The sequence below is a fragment of the Pseudonaja textilis genome, chromosome 2 (assembly GCF_049901715.1).
Source record: "Pseudonaja textilis isolate UNSWEBS1 chromosome 2, rPseTex1.2, whole genome shotgun sequence".
In the NCBI taxonomy this organism is placed as follows: Eukaryota; Metazoa; Chordata; class Lepidosauria; order Squamata; family Elapidae; genus Pseudonaja; species Pseudonaja textilis.
The window spans coordinates 148,239,361-148,250,392 of record NC_141991.1 but is presented as its reverse complement, the minus strand read 5'-3'; positions in this window follow the sequence as shown (position 1 = coordinate 148,250,392).

Below are 11,032 nucleotides of genomic sequence, written 5' to 3'. Positions count from 1 at the left end.
TTAATTGTGTAGGCTGACGAAGATAATTCCTCTTCTTGTGGCTGTTCCCTTCTGAGTTGATCCCTTTCAAGCCTTCTCCTGGCTTCTTCAATTAACCTGCCAGTAATGTCAGTTAATGTGAGGTTGTCCTTCGGCAGCACTTCCAAGGAAGTTACGTAATCATCATAACTCTGATCCAAAGAAGACAAAATTATATAAACCTGATGCAGTTCAGTGAAGATAAGTTCTTTTTCATGCAGCTCTTGAAAAATCCTCTTCATAGTGTTTATATGAGTCAACATGTCTCCATTCTTTTGAAGATGTGTTCTGAACAGCTTCCGTGTAAGGTTGATATGAGCTCCTACACTGTCTCGAACATAAATCTTCTTTAAATTCTCCCAGCACTTAGCAGCTGTTTCTTCTCCACGAATATGGACAAGCTGCTGGTCACTGAGTGTCAGACCTATTATACAGAGAGCTTGTTCATTTTTCAGTTTCCATTCTTGTAACTTCTGGGCATCATCTTCATCCTCTGGATCCCAAGCATCTACCTCTGGTGGGTTTTGTATTATATTCCACAAACCTTCTCTGCGTAGAAGTAGGCTGCATTTCATAGACCATGAAACATAGTTTGTTCCATCCAGTTTGGATATTAGAGACAAACTTGGTAAATTGACTTGTGCCATCTTTCTCTGGATATTAAACTATAATTAAACACAGCTGTCTGTTTACAGTATTGTGTAACTACACTAGCTCTCACTTTATATAAGCCTGTTATTGTTATGTTTGGGAAATGAGAGGCTGAACCAGAGCATGAGTGCAACAATACTTTATTATAACAATAAAGGGCTGACCGTGCTTGCCAAGCCGGGAACTGGCTCGCAGCGATCAGCAACTGGTTGGACCCCGCAGCCTGCTTTTATAGCTGGCTGCTGGGGAGGACCAACCAATGAATGAAGGGGAAGAACGCCCCCGCAAAGTGAATGGACCTGAGTGAGAACTCCTAGGGTTCTCAGAACATAACACCCCTTCCCCCCAGATGCGAACACGCATAGTCTTTGAGGTAGGCAGGAGGTTTATGCTGGCGCCTGGAACGGCGCAGCTCCGGAACGCTGTCTGTCTGTTCAGGGTCTGCCTGGGAAGGCAGAGCTGGTAAAGTGTCACCAACGTGCCCCTCGGTTTGGGCGGGTCCAGGACTCGTAGGGTTGGTCACTGGGGACGTGCTCCCGTAGACTGGATCGGACTGGTCAGCCGTCTGGGCGCCGCTGTCCGTGTTCGGGCTTTCTGGAATGGCTGCTGGCGTCAACTGGTCGCCGGGAAGGATGTGGATGTGGGGTTGATGTTGAGGCCTCCCTTCGTTTTGTAATTCTGGGTCTCTGCTAGCGAGGGTGCCGAGACGCCTACGCAGCTGGTCCAGGTGCCTTCTCCAGACACGACCGTCCTCCAGTCTGACTCGATACGACCTGGGTCCGGTGATGGCCACGATCTCGCCCGGGATCCACAGGGGGTCTCCAGCGAAGTTCCTCGCGAATACTGGCTCCTGTAAGATAAAATGTCTAACCCCCGATGTGGAAGCGAGGGGAGAGTCAGGGCAGTATTGTGGGTGCAGTCTGTCCAATACAGTCCTCAGGCGCCTGCCCATCAGGAGCTCAGCTGGGGACTTATTGGTGACTGAACATGGAGTTGAGTGCTGGCTCATCAGGAAACGCGCGAGTTTGTGGTGCCAATCATCCTTACTGAACCTCGCCAGGGCTTCTTTAGTGGTCCTGACGGCCCTTTCAGCCAATCCGTTACTGGCAGGATGAAATGGGGCTGTGAAAATGTGGCGGATACCCAGGTTAGCGGCAAAACGGCTGAACTCGGTTGATGCGAACTGTGGGCCATTGTCGGAGACAATGGAGTCGGGTAGCCCGTGTGTAACAAACAGGCGAGTTAATACTTTGGTAATTGCTTGTGTGGTGGTCGTGGATAGCTGTGCTACGTCAATCCATTTAGAATAGGAGTCCACGACTACTAGGAACATTTTCCCATGCAAAGGGCCGGCCAGGTCGATGTGAATTCTGGACCACGGAGCGTTGGCGCTCTCCCATTTAGTAGGGGTGGCAATAGGAGGAGCAGGACGGGATTCCTGGCAAATGTTGCAGGAACTTACCCATCTGACGACGTCCTCGTCGAGGCCCGGCCACCATACGTAGCTGCGTGCTAATGCCTTCATTCTAACGATGCCAGGGTGTCCCTCGTGCAACGCCTCCAGAACTCGGGTACGCAGTGAGGTCGGGATGACCACTCGAGTGCCCCACAGTAGACAGCCCTGCAAACTGGACAATTCCTGCATGCGGGTCTTGAAAGGTGTGAATTTGTTTTCAACATTACAACCCGGCCACCCCCTCCTCACCCAGTCGAGCACTTGGGCGAGCGTTTTGTCTGCCTTGGTTTTAGCAGCAATGTCAAGGGCAGTGATGGGGAGGTCCAGTTGGGTGACCTCAAAAATAGCGTGGATAGGAGCAGGGTCTTCAGCTGGAGCCGGCAAGGGACAGCGGCTGAGAGCGTCAGCGTGGGACAGTGTTTTACCTGGGCGGTGTATGAGTCTGTAGGAGTAGGCTGCAAGGAAGAGGGTCCATCTCGTCATTCTAGGAGAAAGGACCTGAGGGGTCTGTTTGTCCCCAGCTAGTAGACCCAGGAGGGGCTTGTGGTCCGTGACCAGCTCGAAAAAATGGCCAAAGAGAAACTCGTGAAATTTTTTCACTGCTGCAACAGCTGCTAGAGCTTCCTTATCGATCTGGCTGTAATTGCGCTCTGTTGTAGAGAGCGTCCTGGAGAAAAAAGCAATGGGAGCCTCGGCGCCATTGGGAAGCCTGTGACTTAATACTGCCCCGATTCCAAAGGGAGATGCGTCTGCTGCCAGCACTAATGGAAGGTTGGGGTCGAATTGAATAAGTACCGCCTCTGACGTGAGCAGTGATTTGACGGCGTGAAAAGCAGCGTCTTCTTTGTGCCCCCAGTGCCAAGGTGATTTTTTATCCAGTAATCTGTGTAGGGGTTCAGCTACTGATGCTTTATGGGGCAAGAAGGAGGCGTAAAAGTTCAACAGCCCCAAGAAGGCTTGTAGTTCCGTTTTGGAGGTTGGAGTGGGTGCCTCGTGGATTGCCTTAACCTTGGACTCCAGGGGGTGAATGCCTGAGGCGTCAATTTTATAACCCAGAAAGTCCACCTGTCTAGTGGCAATGGCGCATTTTTCTTTTTTCAATTTGAGGCCATGCTGTCTGAACCTCTCTAACACTGCTCTGACTCTCTGGAAGAGTTGGGGTCTGTCCCTGGCCGAGACTAAGATGTCGTTGAAGTAGGGTACTACACCAGGGAGGCCCTGCAAAATCCGCTCCATGAGGGATTGAAAAATACCTGGGGCAACACTTACGCCAAATTGGAGACGCTTGCATCGGAAAGCACCCCTGTGAGTGACAATTGTCTGGAGTTCCGCTGTTTGGTTGTCAACAGGGAACTGTTGATACGCTTGAGACATGTCCAATTTGGCAAAAATGCTGCCGGGTTCAAAAGTGTGTAATAAATGCTGAATGACGGGCACTGGGTAAGCGCTGACTTGTAGAAACTTATTGATTGTGGTCTTGTAGTCCGAGCAAATTGTCAGGCTACCGTCTTTTTGAGGGTGTGACAATGGGCGTCTCCCATTTGGCGAAATCTGTTGGCTCAATGACCCCTTGTTTTAACAGTTTATCCAATTCCGCATCTAGTTTTGGCCGAATAGCGAATGGGACCCTCCGCGGTTTTAGTCTGATTGGGACTGCCTGGGGGTCGACTGAGAATGAGATAGGGGTACCGTTATAACACCCCAGCTCATCGCTGAATACATCTGAGTAATCAGCGAATAAGGAGTCAGTGTCAGAGGTTGAGACAGCATGGACTCCTGTTAGCCCTAGGCCGAGATGGGGAAACCAATCGAGTCCCAATAAAGTAGGGAGATTGCCGTTAATTACCACTAGAGGTAGGTGACCTTTAAAAGCTTTAAAATTGACAAGGAACTTGCCTCTGCCGATTACAGGAATGGTCCTCCCTGGTAGTCCTTCAGGCTAAACTGGCACTTCTGGAGCCGGCTAGTTGATAGGCTGGGCTGGAGCCTCTTGAGGGTGTTCCACGAGATAATTGAGAGCGCTGACCCTGTGTCAACCTCCATGCGGCACGGTTTACCTTCTAAGTAAACGGAGAGAGAGATTTTACTAACAGTGTGGCAAGTGTGCTTGGCATTGTGGTGAGTGCGACAGTTCAATACTTGCCTCTGCGGTCCAGAGTGTGAGAAGGGGGGGTGCCTTTGTGCTGAGTTTTGAGGGGCTTGGCAGACTCTCGCGATGTGCCCCCTTTTATGGCAGTTATTGCAGGTGGCTCCTTTGAACTTGCAGGTGGCCCTCAGATGAGATCCCCCACAGGCTAGGCACAGGGTGATGTGCTTGGGCGGACCGATGTTTTCTTGTTTGGCTCCTACCTGCGGTCGTCTGGCGTTGGAGAGACGGTGGACGTCGTTTTCATCACTAGGGGCTTCCTCTGCTACCACCTCCTCGGAGTGGACTGGAACTGTCGCTAGCTTTGCAGTCGGGCCCTGGATTTCGGTGGCTGAGTGCGCTGCCAGTTCTGCTGCCAAGGCCTCCTCGACGGCTTGTGCTAGGTTGAGGTCCTTTTTAGCGAGAAGGCGCCTCTGAAGGTGGAGGTCCTTGACCCCGCAGACTAGCTGATCGAGGAGCATGTCCTCCAGGTAGGTTCCAAACCCACAATGCAGTGCTGCTGTTCTGAGGGCGGCCATGTACTGATTGATGGTCTCCTTGTCCGATTGCTTCCTCATACGGAAGGTGAATCTCCTGGCAATCTGTGAGGGCCTGGGAGAATAGTGGTTAGTGAGGATTTCAAGTAGTTCAAACCAAGGAACGTTTTTCAACTCACGTGGAGCCACGAGGGCTGTGGCAGTATCGAAAACGATGGCTCCACAGTAGATCAGGAAATACGATTTTTTCCGATGCTCCCCAGCGTCAGCCAGCCCGATTGCATCGATATAATGGTTGAAGTGGTTCTTGTATGATTCCCACTTCTCCTCATCCGGTTTGAACGCTGGGAAGACTGGATTGGAATTCATGGTGATGGGACCGGTGGAACAACCTGTGGACAAAATCTCTCTGGGGCAGCGGCAAAAGGTTCTAGTGCTGAAATCTAGTGATTTCAGCTCTGGAGAGGCTTTTCGCAATCCTCTCTCTCTCTCTGGGCTAGCACACGGTTTGGCTATCAGCCGTTGGCAGCGTTTGAATTCGCGCCTGTGTGGGCGTCAGTGACTTGACTACAGCACCGCGCTGTACCTTTTAGGTTTGAAATTCAAATGACAGCCGTTTGAATTTCGCGCCTAAACAAACGAGCGGCTGCGGCTCGCAGCGCTTCACTTTCCCTGTAGCTGGGCTAACAAGCGGCTACAGACGCTTCTAACTTTCGATTCTGACCGCTCTCTCTGGCTGCGGATCAGCGTTCGCTTCTTGGTGCTTGCTGACCGCTTTCTCTGCCAGCGGATCAGCGTTCGCTCTTTTTGCTTGCTGACCGCTCTCTCTGGCTGCGGATCAGCGTTGCTCTTATCGCCGGCCGATCGCTCTCTCTCTGGCTGCGGATCGGCGGCTAGTGACTCAGCGGCTGCATGGTGCTTCTGGTAGCCATCCCATCCTCGTCGCCAGTGTTATGTTTGGGAAATGAGAGGCTGAACTAGAGCATGAGTGCAACAATACTTTATTATAACAATAAAGGGCTGACCGTGCTTGCCAAGCCGGGAACTGGCTCGCAGCGATCAGCAACTGGTTGGACCCCGCAGCCTGCTTTTATAGCTGGCTGCTGGGGAGGACCAACCAATGAATGAAGGGGAAGAACGCCCCCGCAAAGTGAATGGACCTGAGTGAGAACTCCTAGGGTTCTCAGAACATAACAGTTATAACCTGGTTAGTCTGACTGAGCAGCTGGGCCCATAAACCAGTGTTAGGGATATACCCCTAGCAAGATCTGCAGGGCAGTCAGGCAGGCAGGCAAAATATGTGAGATATCGTGTTGTGTAGCTTACACTCAGTAAAAGCAGATACAGTGCCAATTAAAGTAGTTTTATTCCAGCAAGAGGTTAAGCTTAGTCAAAACAGTCCATATATCATACACTTATTTCAGTCCGTCCAGGGATTATCCAGTTGCAAAATTCCAATGTCAGAAATGAGAGGTCGGTACACTTACAAAAATAACAGTCCGGTAATTTATCTCTTCGCAGTAAAGAGAGATATGCAACAAAGGCAGAAACTCCTCTCTTCCGTTTGCAATTCCAGTAATTACCAGCAAAACGTCAGGGAATCGTCAGCGATCAATCAGCGTCTCTTGCTCACTCTTATGGTGTTTTCACACCACACCCAAAATACATGCTTTGCATTTAAAGTAACACACACTTTAACTAAGAATCATAGCTTATATATATATTATCTTACCCAAACTAGTTAGGTGACCAATGCTATACCTAACAGTTATCAATAGCAGTATTGGTGGGTAGTGGGCAGAGAATCAACGGGGAGCAAATGATAAAAAATGGTGTTGCTCTAATGCGATGCAATCTCCACTCCTTTTCTGTATGTGTCAATGAACAAAAGAGGAACACCTTGCACCCCTTTGCTTTTTTTTATTTTAACCAGAGCACTATTGCACAGACTTTGCAGTACATAAAATCAAAATACTATTTCTGATACTCATACTGTAGATTTCCTGCTGGATAAAAACTAACTTTGAGAAGTACTTTCTAATAACTGCACTGTCTGTGCATAGCAAGCAGACTGAGCCAGAAATAGTTCCTTATTCTGAGAACCTGGTGCAGATTTGACTCTTGTGTCTCTTGATGCAAATGAAAACCAAACAAAGGGGGAACAGGAACAATTTCATATATTGATACATGTTCATATATTTGTTCATTTCATATATTTGTACATGTTTTTGACCATCAGAAACAAAAAAGTCTTTGAAATGTCTATAGGAAAACTTGACCCTCTGGTAAGGATAATTTTAACCTCACAAATATTCCACCAACATTCCCAGGTTGGCTAATGCTTCTACATGAATCATTTCTCTTTTCCTTTAGAAATATTTTTAGGAAATATTTACACAAAAGATATAGTGTAGCCAGAAAAAAACCATGACAGAATGAGTAACATGAAAGAGAAACCAAGTATGAATATATCATGGAGAAACCTCATTTGTTGCACCTGCGGAAGAGAGAACAAGAATACCATTCATTTAAATAGAGTTGAAATCAGATATCGGCAAGTTGTTGGTATAAAACTACACTGCTCAAAAAAATAAAGGGAACACAAAAATAAGACATCCTACATCTGAATGAACGAAATATTCTTATTAAATACTGTGTTCATTACATAGTTGAATGTGTTGATAACAAAATCACACAAAAATTATCAATGGAAATCAAATTTAGCAACCCGTGGAGGTCTGGATTTGGAGTTACACTCAAAATTAAAGTGGAAAAAAACACTACAGGCTGATCCAACTTTGATGTAATGTCCTTAAAACAAGCCAAAATGAGGCTCAGTAGTGTGTGTGGCCTCCACATGCCTGTATGACCTCCCTACAACACCTGGGCATACTCCTGATGAGGTGGCGGATGGTCTCCTGAGGGATCTCCTGCCACACCTGGACTAAAGCATCCCCCAACTCTTGGACAGTCTGTGGTGCAACATGGCGTTGGTGGATGGAGCGAGACATGATGTCCCAGACGTGCTCAATTGGATTCAGGTCTGGGGAACAAGCGGGCCAGTCCATAGCATCAATGCCTTCGTCTTGCAGGAACTGCTGACACACTCCAGCCACATGAGGTCTAGCATTGTCTTGCATTAGGAGGAACTCAGGGCCAACCGCACCAGCATATGGTCTCACAAGGGGTCTGAGGATCTCATCTCGGTACCTAATGGCAGTCAGGCTACCTCTGGCAAGCACATGGAGGGCTGTGTGGCTCCCTAAAGAAATGCCACCCCACACCATTACTGACTCACTGCCAACTGGTCATGCTGGAGGATGTTGCAGGCAGCAGAATGTTCTCCACGGTGTCTCCAGACCCTGTCGCGTCTATCACATGTGCTCAGTGTGAACCTGCTTTCATCTGTGAAGAGCACAGGGCACCAGTGGCAAATTTGCTGATCTTGGTCTTCTCTGGCAAATGACAAACGTCCTGCACAATGTTAGGCTGTAAGCACAACCCCCACCTGTGGATGTCAGGCCCTCATACAACCCTCATGGAGTCTGTTTCTGATCATTTGAGCAGCCACAGGCACATTTGTGGTCTGCTGGAGGTCATTTTGCAGGGCTCTGGCAATGCTCCTCCTGTCCCTCCTTGCACAAAGGCGGAGGTAGCGCTCCTGATGCTGGGTTGTTGCCCTCCTATGGCCTCCTCCACGTCTCCTGATGTACTGGCCTGTCTACTGGTAGTGCCTCCATGCTCTGGACACTACGCTGACAGACACAGCAAACCTTCTTGCCACAGCTCGCATTGATGTGCCATCTTGGATGAGCTGCACTACCTGAGCCACTTGTGTGGGTTGTAGACTCCGTCTCATGCTACCACTAGAGTGACAGCACTGCCAGCATTCAAAAGTGACCAAACCATCAGCCAGAAAGCATAGGAACTGAGAAGTGGTCTGTGGTCACCACCTGCAGAACCACTCCTTTATTGGGGATGTCTTGCTAACTGCCTATGCTTTCCACCCGTTGTCTATTCCATTTGCACAACAGCATGTGAAATTGATTGTCAATCAGTGTTGCTACCTAAGTGGACAGTTTGATTTCACAGAAGTGTGGTTGACTTGGAGTTACATTGTGTTGTTTAAGTGTTCCCTTTATTTTTTTGAACAGTGTATGATGGGGGAGGGGGAGGACCCAGAAAAAGAAAGTTAACTGAAGAGTCATTAAGAGTCATTTTTGTCTATTTATATACACACATAGAAATATAACGAAGAGCATTAACGGTCCTGAAAGATGAAGGACCATTATTGAATAGTCACTTTGATTATTATTGAATAATCACTTTGCTCATTTTCTTATGCTGCAGTGGGTAGCTTGATTAAGAGCACTTATCCTTGCACGTTTCCCAGTCTGATATGCATGGTAATCTATCAAACAATGCCCATTTGACTTGACTTTATCCAATTGATTAGTTGCCCAGGAACTCAATGTGGACAAATCTGACCTCAAAAATAGCAATATCCAAAAAATGGGAGGGGGTTATACTTCTCTACCAAATCAACATGGCTACTTTTAAGAAAGAAATAGTGAAGATCCATTTCATAAAAAAACTATTGAATGCTTTTTCACAATATTTAACACCAATTCTCATAGATTACCAAGACATAGGGGAAAAAAAATCAAGGTCTTAATGTTTCAAGTGCTCCACTTGTTTTTTGTTTGTTTGCTTGCTTGCTTTTGTGTTTGCTGTGAAAGTCAAATAGCAATTGAAAATGTGTGTGTGTGTGTTTGTATTGGCTGGGGAATTCTCGGAGTTGAAGCCCACGCATCTTAAAACTGTCAAGGTTGAGAACATTGCTGTAGAAAGAGTGACAAGATGCAATTATTGCCTAATTCTCCAACAAACCCGTCACACCAAAGTAAATAAACCTGATTAGAGTCACAGTCTGAAAACATGTTATCTGCCAGAAAAACTGAGTCAACGAATTTTTTCAGATTCAGGAATCAAGATCTGATTCAATAGTCATACTGCAAAAGTGATCATGTGATGGGCAAATTAAAAAAAAAAAAAACCACCAACCCTATACTAGAGAAACTTGTAACACAGTACAAGAACCTGAGGGAAAATGAACCATAGAAAAAAATAAATGGGGTCCAAGAAAAGTGATAAGAAATTTGTCCAGCTAGGGTTGCTTCTCATTACATAATGCATTTCGGCTTATTTACATGAAATTCCTTCTTCCCTCAGCCAAATGTCCCTGTGGTCATGGAAGTCCCTTAGCCTCTGATGGGTTTCCCCAAGCAGGGGCCTTCCAAATGAGGTTTCAACTCACACCACCCTCAACCGGCAACCGTAAACTTGGCTCTCAGTGGCGGACATTGGCACCTAGCACTCTGGAAAACCACAGGGAAAGTCCCTTAGATTACACTGAATCATTCGCCACAACTGTACACAAGGATTTACACTGAATTTCCTGTAACAGTATAGCTCCACCATGTGGCAAACCTATGCAAGGCAAAAATGAAAAGTACACGGTAGGATGCTCCTGTGGTTCTCCATAATTGGCAGATAGCAACCCCCTCCTCAAAGCTTTTCTGATTTAGAGTCTTTCAATGGCAATGCAGGGAAGAGGCATTGGGGCTGAAAGCTGGGCTTAGGGTGGATTGTTTCAGGTTTTAAAAGGTCACTGCTCATATCCCAACCCAAACTTCCTTTTTCAGTGATGGAACTTATCTGACAATTTAACTGGGCTTCATGTTTAATATTTGTATGTGCCCTGAGACCATCAGACAATCAGGAATGGCAAACCCGCCCCCGTCCTATTTTGGAACTACTTAATTGGGCAGCACAAATGTTCAATGTTTAAGAGCCGAAAATAAAGGCTATGAAACATGTTTGTTTATCCATTTATCACATTTCTATACCACCCATCTCACCTAAGTGATTCTGGTGGGGTTTACAAACTGTAACGATGTTGAGCTTCTGTTAGGATTTGCTCTCCTGCTTTGCCTTAAAGCATGGGTATCCAACCTTGGCATCTTTAAGACTTATGGACTCCAACTCCCAGAATTCCCCAACCAGCATGGTTGCCAAGGTTGGACATCCTTGCCTTAAATATAGAAAATGTAAAAAAAAAAAAAACACGCCCACCTGGAGATTTCATCCCATCATTGGTGTTCCATTGATCCTCGAGGTAACACTCTGGCCTTCAATGATTTAAAACAGGGATCCCCAACCCCCAGGTATAGAGTCCCCAGGTATAGGGCCATGGCCCATTCGGAACCGGGCTGTGCAAGCAGT